The sequence below is a fragment of the Pollicipes pollicipes genome, unplaced genomic scaffold (assembly GCF_011947565.3).
Source record: "Pollicipes pollicipes isolate AB1234 unplaced genomic scaffold, Ppol_2.1 Scaffold_6138;HRSCAF=7277_pilon_pilon_pilon, whole genome shotgun sequence".
Lineage (NCBI taxonomy): Eukaryota > Metazoa > Arthropoda > Thecostraca > Pollicipedomorpha > Pollicipedidae > Pollicipes > Pollicipes pollicipes.
In genome coordinates, this window is record NW_023596818.1 from 33,755,482 (window position 1) to 33,775,157 (window position 19,676).

The 19,676-nt window shown below is 55.1% G+C and overlaps 1 protein-coding gene and 1 pseudogene across 1 annotated transcript in view; both read right to left on the bottom strand.

Moving 5' to 3' along the window:
- The window catches only part of LOC119105693 (obg-like ATPase 1), a gene marked incomplete in the record, with an annotated part of 123,113 nt that overhangs the window by 40,822 nt on the left and 62,615 nt on the right, over positions 1-19,676 (bottom strand).
- Positions 7,674-9,627, bottom strand: LOC119105694 (acyl-coenzyme A thioesterase 13-like; annotated as a pseudogene).

The window sequence follows — 19,676 nt, forward strand, 5'->3', positions numbered from 1 at the left end:
TCGCGAAACACTGCTGCACGCCAGAGTCGGCTCCTGCTTTGGTCTTGGGATTCTAAACCAAAGGTTTCGGCTTTGGCTCACGTATCCTACGCTCGAAGCCGCCAGACAGTGGAAGACGCTGTCTACACGCGGGTGCGCTTCGGTCCGGCGTAACGTTTTAAAACATGAAGCCACCAGCCTCAGCGTTGGCTTTAATTAGAAAACTTCAAAGCCAGCGGCTCGTCCTCGACTTGGGCTCGTCTGCGTCTTGGCTTCGGATTTGGTTTCAAAGCCAAAAGCCTGAGTTCGTCTCCATGCCAGTATCTGATATCGTGCGTAATCGGTCCTCACGCCTATGGCCCGATAGACAGACGACACTCATGAACATCCATGACCTGATCAGTACTGTCCCCGACTCTCTGACCGGACAGGTGCCGTTCCTGACCTTCTGTGACCTTATCAACACCGTCCCACGCTGTGTTGCCGCACAGATGCCGTTCCCGACCCCCATGACCCTCCATGACCTGACCTGACCTGACCTGACGCTCCAACACCGTGTCTGACACTGTGTGACCGTGCAGGCACCATTCCTGACCCTCCATGACCTGACCAACACCATGCCTGGTGCTATGTGACCCTACAGGTGCCGTTCCTGACCTGTGCCGGTGACCTGGGGCGGCGGGAGCTGCGTCACCGCGGCACTAGCGCCGTCTCCGGCGACTACGTGGTGGAGGACGTGCACCTCGAGCATGGCGACGTCTTCCGCCGACTCGTCTTCCTCTCGAACGTCAACATCGTTCAGTCGGAGGCCAAACTCAAACCAGGTTGCCATGCTGCGGTTCACGGCAGTCCAGCGGCCGTCAGTGTCGCTCTTCCTCTGCCCGTTCAGGCATTGCTCTGTGCTGTTTTGACTGGCTTATATGTTTGACTAACAACGGCCAACGGGCTGCTTGGGGTTGGGTGCAAGCTGTGTCCCGTTTTCTCATTGACAGCTGATGTGTGGTGCTCTGTTGTCGCCGTGTCCTGCTGCCTCATTTCCCGCGCGTGCGTGGTGACGGGACACGCGTTGACGTCTTCGCGATGTATGCGCTCTCCTTCGCCTGGGCTGCCACCTACCACCCGTGGAGAGCTGCTGCACGTCATTGATCGCCTAGATGATGATGATGATGATGCTGATGATGCCGTCCACTGACCCTGCCGACCGCTGCGGCAGTGGCGGCGAAGGGCGGCCAGCGCTCGTTGGCGGTGGACGCGGAGCACCTCTCGTGCTTGCACCATCGGTACATGGCGGCCGGCCTGGGCCTGGCCGGTGCCGCTGACCGGCCGGCCCGCCTGCTGCTGGTGGGGCTGGGTGGCGGCGGGCTGGCGCGCTTCCTACATGACAAGTTCAGCCAGGTAATGGCCGCCGCCGGGCGTCCTCGCGTTCGGGGTTCGCCTTCGTCGGCAGCATGTACTGGGTCGTCTTGAGCTGATGTATGGTTTAATAAATTAAGACTGATTATATATAATATATATATATATATATATATATATATATATATATATATATATATATATATATATGTGTGTGTATGTGTGCGTGTGTGTGTGTGCGTGCGTGCGTGCGTGCGTGTGTCTCTGTGTCTGTGACCGTACCGTTAGTCGCCGGTTGTTGTCCCCGTGCCTTCCGCTCCCATCCGACCCGCCGACCTGCCGCGTGCAGGCCGCCCTCGACGTGGTGGACATCGACCCGGAGATGGTGGCCGTAGCGCGCGACTGGTTCGACTTCGCCGAGGACCGGCGGCTAACCGTGCACGTGGCCGACGGCCTCCACTTCATCGGGACTGCAAAACGCAGGGTGAGCGCGCGGCCGTCCGCGATCAGAAAACGGCATTGGTGTACGATTTGTCTCGAAGCGTATTGAACGTGGTCGTTGTAGGAATCAGCCGGGACGGCACCACCCGGCGCAGCGCGGTCGGTGCATGGGTTGACAGGGCCGTACAGCACGGGCTGGCGTATCCCAGGACACGGGGTCGGCTCTCCGGGGCCCCGGAACCACCGCACAATGCAGCGCCCAGCGTGAACCGCTGCAGCGCTGGGCTCAACGCGGTCAAGCGCTGGTAGTTCAGCTTTAAGGGCGATTGACATTTTGTCATGCGGAAGTCTCCCCTTTCTCTCCTTTTTGATATCATTTAGCAAGATTATCATAATCCCTCAAGATTATCATAATCGTTTTTTCTTTGAGTGTTTTTTGTTTGTTTGTTTTTTGGTAACATGTGCGGATGTTGTTGCTGGGAACGATTAATAAGTGGACGGTCATGCTCTTATTCCAGTTGGTGATCCTTCCACGCTTTCGGGATGGGGGTTTTCCAATGACGTCCACGCCGGCCTTGTAGTACCCAGTCGGATGGATTGGGTTTCAAACGTGAAAACACCCGGAATTCTGAATTGGGACTCAGTGACTGAATGCGGCCAGGGCGGCGGCCACAGAATACTCTCCACACTTCCGGACGCACACGATTGTTTCGAAGGTGGTGCTCATTGCATTCATTCGTTTTTCGGCAAACTTTGCCTGGTCTGACCTTCCAGATACTACTTTCACGTTTTTTTCAGTGCTCGCAATTTCTACGATACAAAAACCAATGGATGTTGGCCTTTTATTCTTATCGTGTGTGTGTTGCTTACGCCTAGCACAGTTCAACTGTAACCTACGGGTCTCACCGTGTGCGTTGGGAGTGCGTCAAATGGCGCGTTGTGTTCCAAGGGACACGCGTCACAGGATAAGGTGTAGTCCCCTCCCATATGGGACAAAGGCCGTCGTCGAATGCTCGCTGTTGATGTCACCGGATCTCGTAATCTGGCAACGCCTATTGATGTCAACGATCTAGTATTCATCCCTTTACCCGACATTCATCTCGTCAGTTGCCTCCACATCACGTGACATCGCTCCCAACATTCACCACGTCAAGTTGCCTCCACATCACGTGACCATCGCTCCCAACTTGAGCTGAGCGCCGCCGGGAGGGCGCCGGACACCCTGCAGCCTGTGGGACTGTGGGGCCGCGCCGGCGGCCGCAGCGGCAGCTCCGCCTGGCCGTGCCTCGCTGCCGCGCCCGCCTGCGTTCGGTCGCCGTCTGTGCCGCGCTCTGAAACGTGTTGCAGTGTCGGCATGCCCAGGTGTTCAGTCCCAGCCGTGGTGCGGCTTGGCGTGGCTCGAGGTCGACACAGACGAGGGCAGCCGATGCGCCGGCGAGCGGCCCGCTGTAGCCTGCGCGTGGGCGCCGGGCTCCGCCAGTCAGTCGCGCGCCCCCCCGCCTCGACTCGGACCCCCCCAGCGGCGTGCCGCGGTCTCATCATGGTCTCAGTCGGTCGGTAGCCGCGACCGTGCGCGGTCGCTGTTCCTCCGAGTCAGGCGCGAAGGGTTCGCGCGCACCTGATGCTGCGACCTGACCGCGCCTGGCCGCCTAGGCCACGCGCATCCGCGGTCATGCGCCGTGACGCCGCGGAGCAGCTCGGAGAAGGGCGCACCCCGGCGTCAGTGCCTGCAGGTGACTCCCTTCGACGATGTTGCAGGCGATGTAGTTGCGGATGCTCGGGTGTATTGACATTGGTGTAGAAGACCGGGCAGGCCGGGCGCGTTTGCAGTGCATGGCAGCCCGTAGCTAACCAGGGCCGGTCAGGTAGTAGCGGTACCGTGGGCGGTCGGAAGTACATCAGGGCCCGCCCGGAGTCGCCCTGGCACGAGTCGGTGTCCCTGCCGTACGCGCAAAGTTGCCGCGCCGAACAGCGGCAATCGACTTGTGGAAGGTGCCCGTTCACCTGCCGGTCCTCGGAGCAGGTGGGGGCCGTCCACCAGGCGCATCTTGCGCACCGTCTTGAACAGGTCCTAGCGGCTGCGGGCCCGTTTCGGTCGGCTGGTGAGCGCCCACAGCCGGCCGTACCCGATCACTAGCAACGGTCCGTCTGCCGGCGTGCTCCGCGTGAAGTTCGCGTGGCGGCAGGCAGATGGGGTAGGTGAAGGCGTTGAGCTCGACCGGCTGCTCCAGCTCCAGCAGCGCTATGTCGCCGTCGAATTTGTCCATATCGAAGGTGGACATGGGGAAGCCGTCGAACACGCGCACCAGCTGCGACTTGTGCACGTCGTACCGGTCGGTCCAGTTGTAGGCGCCGACCAGCGCGTACGTGTTGGACGGCGACAGGCCCGAGAAGTAGGTGAGGCAGTGGGCGGCTGTGACCACGTGACGGTCGGTGACCAGCGAGCCGCCGCACTTGGGCGGGTTGCGGAAGGAGCGGCCGGCGAACCAGCGCCACCATCCAGGGGAACTTCCCTCGCGGCGCGTGGGCACGCCGTTCACGATGCGACCGACCTGGGTAGATGGGCACGCCGCAGTCGCAGTCGTGGTAGCGTGCTACCGCGCCGCGAGCGGCGGCGGCGCCGTGCTGTTGACGGCTGCCGCCGGCCGCGGCAGACTCGGCGCCAGCAGCAGGCAGAGGAGGGCGACCGGCCGACCGCCGACCGGGCGCGTGTTTAGGCGGCTCCCACCGCTCCGGTTGACACCGTCAGTGGTGGGGAAGCTCCTCTCGCCTTTCCGGCCGCTGGCAAATGCCATTCGGGGTCCAGCCGTACCGACCCAGCAGCTGCCCGCACTCATGTGCAATCTCACGCCGACTGAAGTTAACAACCTCTCAGTCGTGTACAGTGACCACCTGATACCTGAGGGTCGCTCTGTTACTGTGGCTTTAGTAAGCACATTGCGTTTAAAACAGATGCGTTTTGGTAGACGTCAGGATAAAGCTCGGCAAAACTGCTCTTGGGCACGCTCGTTTTTTGTTAGCAGTGCAGTGTATCTTCGAAGCGGCGATGCATCTGCCGCTGCAGATATCACTTGCCGGGCGTGTTGCCTAGGCTCTCGCAAGGCCCTTGTTCCACCGCAAGATACCTTGACTTATATGCTCCACAGCTTCTGTGCTGTAAAGGTGAAGTCTAAAAATCTCTAAATAACGCGCTATTCTTCTAAGACTACTGCTCCAGGAGATTCTGGTCGGCCCCATTGGCCACGGAAGCATACAAAATTTTAGGACGCGACCGGAAACACGAGATCGCAATGCCCGGCTTCCATATGGAGATGCGTGTTTGAAAGTTGACTTGCTGAAGCATTGATGCGTTGCTCATTCTATTATCTTGCGTTAACAAACAGTTCTGTGTTTTAATGTTTGCAAAAGACGAAATCCCAAGACGTTCTCATGTTTATTGCCAGGGAAGTAGGATTCTCAGGATGGGACGTGCAGTTACTTGACCTGGCCTCCTTCGGGACGGTTAACGACGCCTGGATCGTAAATTCGGACGCAAGCGCCGCTAATATATCTGGTGGCGCACGCCACCAGAACCCTCTCAAGCATTTTGTTTTGATGCGCCAAGAAAGCAAGCATCCGATGCATTTAGCTGGGCGAGATTCAAAATTATAACATAGCAACTGCAAGTTCACGGCATGATTATTTTTGGCGTTGAGTCTTTTGTGTTAATTTTTTGGCGCTTAAAGTTTAAAAATGCTAAGTTATTTTTGGCGTTTAAGGACTCCGTTCCGTGTGAAAGATCCGATCCACCCATCTGATTCACCCATCATCCATCCATGAAGAGTCATATCTCTGGGGAGTAAATCTTTGAACGTCTGGTACTAACAAGAAATACCACAGCGATCGCGCATTGCTGTGTGATTCGCCAAGTTGGCGATGTATTTTTGACCGACACCTAACCATGACAACCGCTGTGACGTCATGCTGTTTGACAGGTCGGCAGTACTCGGTCATCATGTTTGACGTGGACTGCAAGGACCCCAGCTTGGGCATGAGCTGCCCGCCGGCTCCGTTCGTGGAGCCAGACCTGCTCCGCGATGTCCGTGATTGTCTTGTGTGAGGACCGGTAAGTTCGGCTGCGGACCCGCTGTGAGGCAGTGAACTGTTGACGTCTGTGATAGGAAGATGCTTCTGCCGTCGGTCTTCGTTCGCGCGTTGCTGGATGTTCGGTTTTTAATGTGTACTATGAGTTCAGCGGACTCATCTATAGTTGATAAACGCCACCGCCTCGGGACGTAAGATTACTTTCCACACCTGTACCGCTATAGCTCGCCGTATAACTGCAGACAGTGCTTCCGTCGCAATGCCCCGCGTTGGTTTTTGGAATCGCGACTACCGGCTCCACCACTGATGACCAGGGGCTCCACCACTGATGACCAGGGGCTGCACCACTGATGACCAGGGGCTGCACCACTGATGACCAGGGGCTCCACCACTGATAATCAGGGACTTCCACCACTGATGATCAAGGGTTCCGCCACTGATGACCTGGGGCTCCACCACCGATGACCAGGGGCTCCACCACTGATGACCAGGGGCTGCACCACTGATGACCAGGGGCTGCACCACTGATGACCAGGGGCTGCACCACTGATGACCAGGGGCTGCACCACTGATGACCAGGGGCTGCACCACTGATGACCAGGAGCTCCACCACTGATGACCAGGGGCTCCATCACTGATAATCAGGGCTCCACCACTGATGATCAAGGGTTCCACCACTGATGACCGGGGGCTCCATCACTGATACCTGGGGCTGCACCACTGATGACCAGGGGCTGCACCACTGATGACCAGGGGCTGCACCACTGATGACCAGGGGCTGCACCACTGATGACCAGGGGCTCCACCACTGATCAAAAGCGGCGTGCACATTGAGCTTATGAAGCGATGTTTCCTTAGAACGCCGCTAGCGTCACACAAACGAAACGAATGTTGAGGTATTGCTCCTCCCCTGACCCTGTGGTGGAATCTGTGGAGGTGGGTTTATGATCCAAAAGAATGGAGCGCGCGGCTCCAAATTCGTCTGGGCCTTCGAATCCTGGTGGGCTGCCAATATTCCTGCTACCAGGCCAGAGTCGCGCGGTCGCCGCTGTTGGGCGCCGTCCGACCCCCGAGTCCCGTGCCACTGTGGCAGGACTACGCAGCCTGCTGTCTGCTCGCGGACGCTGCTGCCCCCCGCCGTCCAGTGACTGACGCAGTGTCTCGCGGCAGGCGTGTTCGTGCTGAACCTGGTGGCCCGGGACGCGGCGCTGAGCGGCCGCGTGCGGGCCGACCTGAGCGCCACGTTCGCCGCCTGCGTCTCGTACCCGATCCCGGAGGAGGTCAACGAGGTGTTGTATTGTCTGCGCCGCCGGCCCGACGGTGATCTGAACGAGACGGCGCGCGCCGCGGCCGGCGCCGTCAACAGCAAGCTCTCGAGCACGCGCAAGGGCAAGACCCGCCGCGACTTCATGGACATGACGTCATTCGCGCGGGAGCTCAAGAACCTCTAGTGCATGCGGCAAGTTCGAAATGCGCAGTGCTATCGTGTTGTCTGTGATCATCGTCGTCGGATGCGAATACTTTTTGATACCTGTTGTGGAGGCTGGATTGCGTGCTACTACATCGAGTTTGGTCATGTGTGCCTCATAGAGAACTGTCTGGGGCAAACCCACGATGTGAGCGTGGTGAAACGGATGTTACGGAGCCCGATCGAGACCGACACTCAGTCTATTTATACATTGGTCACTCATTTACATGCGCACCCTAAACTTCATCCGGGCTGTGACTGCCTCGATGCAAAGAAGCAGATCGATGCACAGTAATGCCAGCGTCATTGCACTTGTTAGGTCAGCAGGGTCAAATGACGATTAACGTTGTCACCGAAAACCCTGGACATTTCATCTATCCACTGGTCCCCGAGGCGTAGAGTTCGTCGGACGCCAGCAGTCGCATTACTGTCTCTCCGCTGGAAGACTGTCGGGGTGGCTTCTGACGACTCGGCGCCGTTCTCCGCCGGAGCCGCCGGCCGACAATGCCCGGCCCAGGTCCGCACCCACACGGTGCCCCGGTGCCCCTGCCGGTCAAGTGGAGCCAGCGGCCGCCAGAGGCCACTAAAATCAGGAACTTGGTGTGCTTGCCCTGCGCGAGCAGCTGGCCGGCGTCGTTCCTGAGGTCGACGCTGCTGAAGCCTAACTGACGTCCCACCTTGAGCGTGAGCGCGTCCACGGTGACGACGTCTCCTGCCTTGGCGGCCTTCATGTACCTGCGGGCCGGCGGCGCGAATGCCACAGTCCACACACGCCAGATGCTGCACAGCGGTGCGACGGCCAGACGGGCAAATGGAGGATGGCATGGTCGGTGATACGACATCGGCCGACCGCGAGGGTCGGTGAACACCTGTCCTGGTGCCCCGCTGTTCACAGTGCCACAAAGCGTCCATCCGTTCCGCTTGGTCTGTCCAGGCGACGGGGAAACTATGCAGACAAGATGCGAAAACGATAACAAAAACCCGGGGAAGATGAAAAGAACGGAAAGCGACGGGCATCGCAGTCGGCGCCAGCGCACCAGGCGCAATGGAGTGGAGGCGACGCCGCGGGCCACTTACGCGACGCTCAGGTCGACCGACACGCCGGCCAGGTTGGGCGGCACGGTCATGAGCGCAGCTGTTGGACAGCACGTCCACCAAGTAGGCCGTGTAGCCGCCGTGCAGCGTGCCGCCCGCGTTCAGGTGCTCCTCGGCCACCGTGAACTGGGCCTTCAGCTGGCCGGGCTCGGCGGCCACGACAACAACCTGGACAGGGACAGGGTGGAGCTGGTCAGGCAGCCCACAGCTCCACATGAGTGGGGCTGGACTAGGTGGATGGGACAATGGCTTCATTTGGGCAGGTAGGACTGGGTCGCCAGGCAGGCTAGCATTGGTCAAATGGGGCAACAACTCAACATGGTTGGGGCATGGCTCGTTTGCTTGCTGCAGAGCTCCACTTGTAGAGCGTAGGACTGAACACCTCATCTGCAGCAACTCTGGTTGCAGGGTTGGGGATAAACTACTGAATAATACCTGCACATAGAACTTACTAGCCATGGATCAGCACGTTATCAAAAGTGTTTGACAATTGCTTAAAAAAATGGGGCTGATACAAATATTTTGGTACGTGGTGATGACCGAGTAGCTGAACTTGGAAAGATATAACTTGATGTGCATATCCACACTATCCCCATCCTTCATTTCTGAGATGCTAGCAGCAATTGCTGCTTGAAACAGCTGAACAATGCCAGTTCTGGACATCATTCCCATGTAACTGGTATCAAATACCATGAATGAAACATCATTGTGTGGCCATCTAAATAACTTGAGCATATTTTCTCCCTCCTACAACATTGTACAGTACATGCAAAATTGAACCCATGAGAAAAAGTCTTGACCTGATGATAATCCTATCTGTATTAGATGATCATGGTTCATATCAACACACCAGATAATCATTTGAAGGTTTTCAAAGAGCTGTATAACAAGTTATTAGCAATTTCAGTGCTAATTTTCATATTCCGGAACTATGCCACTCAACCACCAGGATCATAGTTATGTATCACATTATTTTTAGAACATACAATAACGTTTACCTGTCCCATCAGCCGATCAAATCGCTTCGTATTGGAAACACGCTTCATGAAATCACGAACGACAGTCAAGGTGTTTCTCCCTGCTGTAGACGCCATTATTAACACGGTTTCCACAAAATCCCTGTCCACGTCTCGTGTTTGCTTTCGAACCACAGGGCACACGTCTAGTCTTGGGGTGGCTGCCGCCGCGTAAGGCCCGAAGCGCCTCAATACGAGAAATTCATAGTGAAGCGATATACACCGCCTTAATGTAAGCGCAAAATTTATTGGAACTCCTGCGCCACTTTCCCTCACTTTTAGTCTACCAAATTCCAAAACCTGGTCCTGTCTTGTTTGTTTCACAGTGCGCCGTAAAGTGAGGGTAGAGAGAGATGCCCAGAGAAGTCGAGGCGAACTTGAAATCAAATGCCGGGTCAAGGCAGTTGCCTGGCGTAAGTGAGACGGTACGGCTGCCGGTCAGCCATTGTAGAATTAACAAGATATTTTAAGATGGTGCTGAATATCAAGAAATGTCGCTCTGCTGTAGATGGCTAATGGGTGAAACTGAGGCGTGGCATTTGTTTATATCTATCAGTATCGTCACAACACAGCAGCATTGCCAAACGCCGATACAAGGTGGACAGCCATGACTGCCCATCAACTGGTGAGTGACTGTCGGTCATGCAGCTCACTTTGAATTGCTGCAATGCTGCTATCTTTGACACCAGCTCTGAAAAGCATTGCTGCCACGTAGCTGAAATTGGAGTTGACAATACTGATAGGGACGGGTCTCAAATGTGGGTTTATTGGCGGACAAACTGAGCTTAAAATGATCGTGTTTGATGAGAAACACAACACCGTTAATTCTACAATAGACATTGATCGTGAAAATAGTTCACTTTGGCTTAATCGGGGGGGGGGGGGGGGGGGGGGGGGGGCATAAGGCCGCAGGCAGGATCTCCGAAGTGACGGGTCGGAGCTCGATAAGTGCGCTTCACGCCGTTTTCCCCTTATTTTGAGAGTTATCTATGGTGAAAAAAGAAAGATTACAACCTATGGAGGGGGACCGGTCCTCTCTCACTGGCCGCTCATTTGGCTGAGTCCCTGGGGCGCATGCTTCCTTACCCTCACCAACGGTAATTACATCCATGCAGACAGACACGGTCTCCAATACAGTTGTATGCACATCACTTTCGCGTATCAAAGCCATCAGGTAGGTGATACCAATCACCGTCTTTGGACCAGGTTGCAGGGAGTCGGGTATGTGCTAACTTAAACTAATCTCATATTCGAATCGATAGCAATCTGCATATGCCACGATTGCCAGAATGCAATGTGTGGAAAGCTTACAATTTAGAAAGGCTAGGTCTGGACGGACGAAAGGGGGGACTTTGCACTCGATTACATTTTGAGCAGATTTGGTCAGCGTCATACCAGTAGCTGATGATGATTCGGTAGCAGCGGTGGCAACGTTGTCGCTTTGTTGTTGCGGTTGGCGGCCTGCGCCGTTTTCAATCTCAATGCAAGTCGTGTGCTAAATTTCCCCTTAACGTTCTCAGGTGATGCTTTACTCAAATTTCATTTGCGCCTTACCTTATAGGTAACTCGCAGCCGCCTGATGCTACGGCATATCGCTGGAGCCCTTGCCCTCAGGGTTTCATGCTTGGAGAAAGTGATGCCTAATTTCACGTCAGGATTTCACGTTTGAGGAAGGGTGGGCGGCGGCTTGGGGAGGAAGGCGTTCAGTGGTTGGGGAGTGCCTCTAGCCCACCCCCACACGGGGGACACCCCTACCGGCCATGCCAGCAGTATCCGCCAATTCCGACAGCGCCGAAGTGACGCCTGAGCTGAAGAAAATCGGTGCCAGGTCGGCGCCAGGACAGGCTCGCCGGTGATAAAAAGGCTTACGTTCGGTGTCATCGCCCGTGTCAGTTACCCCGTTTACATGAGTCAACCAAACGGACGATTTTGCGACGATTAGAAAACATGCGCAGTTTTTGCTCATGTCAACGGGTTTCAGCGACGCAGCGACAGCCACAAATCGTATCGTAAATTTACGGTGGTGGGAGAGGAAATTTGCGATTCGCCTAGATCACCCACAAATAACGATGCGTTTCGCTGGTGTTTGTATGCATGTTTCGAGAAAAATTGCTTAAATCTGACAATAATAATTTACAAAATAATACGAAAAAGATATAAAAGCTTACTGATGTCCGATAAATCCAATAATCAAGCTATACCTTTAACCTGAGCTATTCCTAGACAAAAGTGCGTTTTGTAAATTATGCATGTCCCCATCGCGCCTTTCGGCGCTCTGTCACGGATTTCGGGTTGGCGGGAGGAGCTAGAGGCGCGATTTGGGGCTGCGATAGACGGCGTTTCATGCGTTTTGTGTCTTTGAATTAGTTTTTTGTCTTAACCCGCGTGCGTACAGGTGTTTTATCAAAGTCGCAAATCACGCGCCATTGGACGCTACAAGAAGAGCGGGTGATGCTGGCCATTGTTCAGAAGGGGCTTCTGTCGGCGATCGATGGGAGAAAAGTGTGCAACGTGCAGGTTAGTATGGTTATGTGACGTGCACATGCACTCACGATATACAGCATCTGTGCAAGCTATTCAGTTATTGCATAGTTAAGCAATAGTTTAATAGCTTGCACAGATGTTGATGGGTACAAAACTTAAGCAGGGTGATGGTCCCGGGTTGTTCGATCAACTGTGGTCACAAAACTGCATGATCACAAAGTCACAAAGAAGGAGACATTCCATCACTCAGACAATAACAACTTAACTATAGACAGCACTCAGAAAAAACCACACCAACCTGCATCACTTCTTGATGGAACCACAGCTTGCGGACTCTGAGCAGTCTCCATCTTCTTCCTCCATGCAGCAGCTGTCTCTGAACTCGGTGCAGATCCAGAACGCAGTTAACGATATGGCGTCTTCTTCTCCTTAACTGAGTTATGGTGTGAAACCCTCTGCCACCCCCGCTCACCCCCTTAATGGCATAAGCACCCTTTTGACACTGCAACAGATGTTTGGCACACAACCATACCATAAGTACGGCTTGAGCCAAGTACAATTCCACCATTCCATCCATCTTCGTTCAATAACCCGCCACCACCTGCAGTCTGGGCGCGAAATGCTCGCTTTCAGTTATGGTCCTGTACGCCATTTTCGTCGCACTTGCGCCAGAAACGCAAAAAACAACGCTAAAAGATCGCAAATTTCCAAGGTAACGCGCTAAGCGCTAATCGTAAATTTACGATAAATCTTTCGATTTGCTCATGTAAACGTGTCGAATTGTCGTTACTTTAGCGAACGATTCGAATAGTAAATTTACGGTTATGGTTCGCCGACTCATGTAAACTGGGTAAGTCAAACTTGATCGGGCATGGGTTCAATCGTAGCAGAAGCCGAATAGCAGTGTCCTACCGAGTGCCAGGTTATTGTATAGGTTATTACCTGAATATCTTCCTTTCATGGCTTTTATCATGACGCATGCCCAAGGATATTAGGCTTCGCATTCCCGTCTTTTTCACTAAAACAAGCCTGCCATCGCTCATTTACAATTTAGATTTGTTTGCTTTATTTTTACGGCTGTTGCTGGTGCCGATTTTTAATAGTTGTTCGCCTTACTCATAAGCCGTCGAGGTGGAGGCCGTCGCTCTGAAATGACACTTTTTCAAAGTCGATTCAGAGAGAGGCCCATGCGTGAAATAAAGGTATGCAGAACATTCGGCAAGATCATCTACCGATTACGGTTCTAGTAAAAACACGACGAGGATTCTAAGCGTTAAGATAAACTACTGGAAAGAAGGATGGGCATCGCCAGGCCGGGACGTAGATGAGCCTTCCGAAGGCTCATCACATTCAATATATTCAAACCGCGGAGCTTCAGAGTATGGGCTGACCTAGGTCGCGTTCGATCTGTCGTCAGCACGTTTGTCGGCTGAAATGCGTGACGTCATGCGTGTTGACGGAGCGTTCGATGTGTGGGTCGGCGGGAAAGCTTTTTTAAAACTTAACTTACTTTACTTGGCTAACCCTGTCCCTCACAAATCAAAATACCTGCCGCCGCCCATGTTCTTGCTCGACACCTGTTAAGCTGATATTAGGCTCCACCGCGCCGGCAGCTGGTATCGAATCGGCAGCGGTGGCGTGACACCAGTGCCAGGGCGAACAGCATACGGTGCGCTATTTTCATTTCATCCTGCATTTAATTTGTCTTCATTGGCAAGCAACTTGTATGCTCGAGAGTACGTTCCTCCCGGGCGCCGTGCTGTTTGGATATTGTTTGTTTTACTGCATAAGCGATCTGCAGTCTCCTGCCACTGAACATCGTCAGAGTTTTCGTTTGCATTCGGAATGGAAGCGGTGGTTGGCGGGAATAGCGCGAGCGACCATTGATGGAATGTCTGGGTGCAGCGATGGCGGCGGTACGCGGCGTCGCCGGGTCTCACACCTGGGGAAGGGGCGCACGCTAGACATAGGTCATGAAACGAAGGGGTTCAGCAATTGGAGTGTCTCCTGCCTCTCTCGCACACACCGGAAGCGCCTGCAGAAGCGGTAGTGTATCAGAACCGTCAGTGATGCGGCGACGCCTGGGCTGAAGCGTGTCGGTGCCAGGTGAGTGCCAGGACATGGCCCCCGCATACCAGTGCCGCGGCCAGTGTAGGGTTGTTGTGTAATGTCCTCCCGATTACCCACATTTGGTGGAGTTGCTCATCACATCACATCGCGCATCCAAGGAAAAAGTAGGATTCACATTCCCCACTCTCACATTAACAGATCTATCAGAGGTTGTTTAGTTACCAATGTTTTAAGTGGCTATACTCACAAACCGCCGGCGTGGAAGATGTCACTTTGGATTGCCTCTCGTGTTTATTGATCCGGGGCTGGGCCCAAATGTGATATAAAGCCGCGTCGAAGCTGTCGGGAAGATAAACTGGGGTTGATGTTGTCCTCGCTTCCTACCATGGCCACAGAGTCAAACTGCATAAGCGTATGGTTCTAGCACAAACAAGGACAGGGACCAACCGGTGAACATAAGCTACTGGCGACAGAAAATACGGTCATCAGCAGAGGATCACAAGGATTAAGCGCGGATGAGTCGTCCGTTCCTGCTGCAGACGTTTGGCCGCCACCTCTGCGGACGCTGGGCCGTCACATCTGTGGACGCTGTGCCGTCACACCTGTGGACGCTGGGCCGTCACATCTGCAGACATTTGGCTGCTACCCTCTGCGGACATCTGGCCGGTACTTCTGTGGAAGCTGCGCCGCCACCTCTGCGGACGCCGCGCCGTGACCTCCGCGGACACTGGGCCGTCACCTGTACGGACGCTGCGCCGTGACTTCTGTGGACGCTGGGCCGTCACCTGTACGGACGCTGCGCTGTCACCTTCGCGGACGCCGCGCCGTGACCTCTGTGGACGCTGCGCTGTCACCTTTGCGGACCACCGCGCCGTGACCTCTGTGGACGCTGTGCCGTCACCTGTACGGACGCTGCGCCGTGACTTCTGTGGACGCTGGGCCGTCACCTGTACGGACGCTGCGCTGTCACCTTTACGGACGCCGCGCCGTGACCTCTGTGGACGCTGCACTGTCACCTTTGCGGACACCGCGCCGTGATCTGTGTGGACGCTGCGCCGTCACCTGTACGGACGCTGCGCCGTGACTTCTGTGGACGCTGCGCTGTCACCTGTATGGGCGCTGCGCCGTGACCTCTGTGGACGCTGCGCCGTGACCTCTGTGGACGCTGCGCCGTGACCTCTGTGGAACGCTGCGCCGTGACTTCTGTGGACGCTGCGCTGTCACCTGTATGGGCGCTGCGCCGTGACCTGTGTGGACGCTGCGCCGTGACCTCTGTGGACGCTGCGCCGTGACCTCTGTGGACGCTGCGCCGTGACCTCTGTGGACGCTGCACCGTGACCTCTATGGACGCTGCACACCGTGACCTCTGTGGACGCTGCGCCGTGACCTCTGTGGACGCTGCACCGTGACCTCTGTGGACGCTGCACCGTGACCTCTGTGGACGCTGCGCCGTGACCTCTGTGGATGCTGCACCGTGACCTCTGTGGACGCTGCACCGTCACCATGTTACCACGACGCGTGGGGCACCCGCCGTGGCGACGCCGCCTTTTGCTCTGGAGTACCAAAATTCCATTCGTAGTCGCTGCAAGTCTCACGAAAGCATTGCTGATGCCTGGATCGCAGCTACTCCCCCCTCTCCGGGGGCGTGGGGGGGGGGGGGAGACCAGCAGCACAAATATCGCCGAGGGCGAACGCTCCAATGGTTGTTGGCAACGTGGAGCTAAGGGTCTCAGAGGGCTGCCGAGCCCTCTCTGATCAGATTTGACTGAGACGGCCAATGCTTCATCTCTCTCGCCTGTCACTGAACTCGGCCCACTGAGGCGAAACACAAAGCGACTCGCTTTGAAGGTTTAACGCCATGAGATGTTTCGTCCCTCGTACCAGTGGCGTGATTGCTTCCTGACAGGAGGGCCCGAAGACGTCACTGGAGGGAATGGGCTGAGCCCCCTCCTCTCACAATTGACATGTTAAGGGAGGCCCCGACGAGCTCCTCGCACGGACACCGCGTCGGCCCAGGCAGTACCGCAGTTACAACACCGCTGCCAGGCGCGGAGTTGTCATGTTTGCACATGCGCGGCTCCCGATCTGCTGTCTCCACCCTGGCGACTGGGTATGGACTACGCAATTATTTTATTGCGCGAAGAACATGTGCACAGATGTGTACCAGAAAAAGGCGTTTTCTAGTTTAGCTGTGATGCCGCTGGGCAATAATCGCGTGCTAAAGCGTTTGCGGAGTGCTGAATGGAAATGGATGGAAAGCAGCTCAGGGAGTTTTGCGGAGCGGGACGCGTTTTTGCAACCTCCAACCACTCCCAAAGGAAGTTAGAATGCATCACTCTGCTTCCGGTTGAAGTACATGCATATGCCTGCACGAGAGTATGGTGCATGCACGCATACGCCTACGCACAAGCAGTTCCACATGCCATGTTACGTGTGCAAACATAAACATACTTCAAGCAGTATCACAACGCCCTGCACTTTGACTTCTTTTGGGGCAGCTATAGCAGTTGTCTTAAATGCAATCCGTCCGAAGAAAACTTCCTGCCGCTTTGTTTTCTATGACAAAAATATGATTGGGAATCGGATTCGGCGTTTCTCTTCATGCTGTAATCTGACTCCGATCTTCGACAGTCCCTTTGAATGAGATTCCCATAAAGCTCCATTCGCTTTGGTTCGGAACCAGAACCAATCCACTCACATAAAATCAGATACACGCCTGGATACCCAAAAGGAGACTAGGAAGCATAGCAAGGGAGATAGGAAGGAGATAGGAAGATAGGTGGTGTAAGGAAAAATGACTACCGCATCACAGACAAGAGCTACAACCCCGCAAGAAATATATTTCGCAGTTTTGAAAGTTAAGCCACACAACGCAAAAAACACAGCGTAATTAGGCCACATGCTCGTTTAGAAAACAGTGTAACGATTAGTTTAATAGGATTTATGAAATTACGCAGGCCACGCCGACTAGGTCAAGCGCAGATACTGGGCAAATAACCTTAGTCACCAATGGGACTCAGCACGTCGTTTACCAGGTTAGTAATGTGTGGCCAGATCGCACGCCCTTTCGAAACCCCAACCACCCCTGCATCCCATGCAATGCATCATCTGCGCGTTGCGGTTCGCAGCCGGCGCGGCCCGTTTAGCGCGCGCGCGCCGTCAGCGTCGCCTCGCCGTCGGTCGGGCGATCGTCCTTTCCGGACGGGCGGCGACGACTGACAAGCGGGACTCTAACGAGCGCCGCCCGCCAACTGGGAGCCGGGCTGCGCGTGCCGGCCAGCCGGGGCTGCAGCTGCTGCAGGCGGCGTGCGGCCCACAACCCGGGCCTGGCCCGATGCCAGCCGCCACCGCCCGAAACATGCTAATAGCCTGTCACCGGCGCACTCCCCGCATCACTGACGGCGCATGTCACACCGCGGGGTGCGCCTCCCCAGCCGCGCGGCCCGCCTCAAAACACCAGCCGCGCACACTTCATGGACAACAATTCCAATCCTAGGGCAATCTCGTGCGCGCGCGCGCGTTCACTTTTTCTTGCCACTCAGCCCAGCGCCAGCGTTGAACTTGAAGTAGATGATGTCGCCGTCCTCGACGACGTACGTCTTGCCCTGCTGACGGTAGCCTCCGGCCGCCTGCGAGAGGGGACAGCACGCGCTGACGTTACGAGCCCTCAGAGCACACGTCACCATAGCAGCAGGGACCTGCTTCACCCGGCGGGTGTGACGGTGTCCACCTCAGCGCGGCGGCTGTGACGGCGGCATGGCTGCAGGTCGCCAGACCAAGCCAGCCAAGGCGACTCACAGCCTGGCCACCGGCGGCGGCCACGTGGAGCGTTGACGTAGAACAACGTCCCCTGAACCCGACCGATGGGCATGGGGAACAAGCCTACCGCACACACACACAGACACAGCAGGTGGAGTCAGGTAGGGCTTGCGGACACAGGCCAACCAAAAACTGACAGAAGCGATTATAGATTACGCGTGCATAATGAAGCCTAGAAGACGTGGCAACATAACTTGTGTCGTGGCGTTCTGTAAACATAAAAATTGGCCAACACCAGAACTACCTGGCAATGTCGCACGCCGTTTTCCAAACACACGCGATCCGTCACGTGAAAAAAATGGCCGCGATTTTGTGTCCTCTACCAGGGGTCGTGTCCAAATGCCTATCAACTTAATGTTGTTTTGGACGGATATTATATAAAACCAGTGTCTACCAGCAACAGTGTCAGCCTTGCAACCCGCACCTACGTATGCTAAGCTACATAATCAAATCTACGCGATGTTCTGTTTTAACTCGTTTGAATTTGTTTAACTCTCGCCATTTCTTAACCACGAGTCGCATGCACGTGTAACACGTTTATATCTCTCCCCCCCCCCCCTCCACCCTCCACCGTCTCTCTACGCATGGAATCTTTAAAGTCACTGTCAGCATGAGACAAACTGAGCCGACACAAACACGCACCATCACATCCCCATGCTCACTGGCCATACGTCACCAGATACGGGGCGTTTTGCCGGCGGTCCTGATTGGTGTACGATGGGGACCGGTCGGTTGCCACCAGCTGTCTGCTATCACAGAGTCCTGCCGTTCGCAGGCCCGAATGAGGTTTTGCGTTTCGGGCGTTCATGTTGTCTTATTGTGATCTATGCAAAACACCATAAATGTGCGACAATGTTAGCTGCCTTTCATGCGTATTCGGAACCGGCCTACTGCAACGAAATGTTCGTGATAGCACTGAGTCTATCCAGCGTGTGCTGGATTTAACCAGCAGATAAGACGTGCGACCGACTCATCGTGTTGGAATATCGTCGGCATACCACAGCCACGCCGAATCATTGACAGACGGGCTATTTTGAGCCCGAAGTGGCGCACCACCACCATCTGACCGATGGGCTGGCGGGGCAGAGGGCGTGGCGGCGGCGCCTCCACGCCCGGAGGAGACCCCCGCCCGGCCGCCGGCCAGCTGCTCACGAACAGCGCATGCAAGCGGACATCCACTGCGCGGCACACCTGTCGTCGCAAATAAAGCCGCTGTCAAAACGAATTCCAAGCAGGAGAATCATCTCGGTTTTGTTCAACCGAGCGCCCACGTCAGACCAAAAATAAAAGGAGGTCAAATGCTAGGCCTCCTCCCAAAATAGATAGCGGACGCAGGGCTACTGCAGCATGACAATGAACACCAGGACGTCCAAGCCCACACTACCGTCATCAGGGAACGCCGTACTCTAGGCCTAGCCACTTTGACGTGCGTAAAAATAGACACAAATGCACCTCTTGCACTGCGCAACCATTTCTCCCATTTGAGTAGCTCAAACCCTGTTGCGGTGCAATACAGATACTTGCATCAGTTTTCCATGCATACACAACAACTGCATTCTTGAATAGCGCCTTAGCCGCAAGTGTACAGACAGCTGACTGGCAATTTTGTCACTGCGTGACGTCATGACCGGACAAGCCGGCCAACCAGATTGTAGACTTCAGCCTGTAACCCGTGAGGTCACGTAACATGGCGTAACTTACGTCACACCACGTCATATCTAATATTATCTGTTGCAAACCACAATCAGACCGACAAACTTGTCTGGTGTTAGCGTCCTTTTCAAGTTTTGCCTGGCATATTAACGAAGTGTTCGTCTACGCTCATCATTGATGACTGCGATTACCTCTGCGTGTACAAAACCATCGCC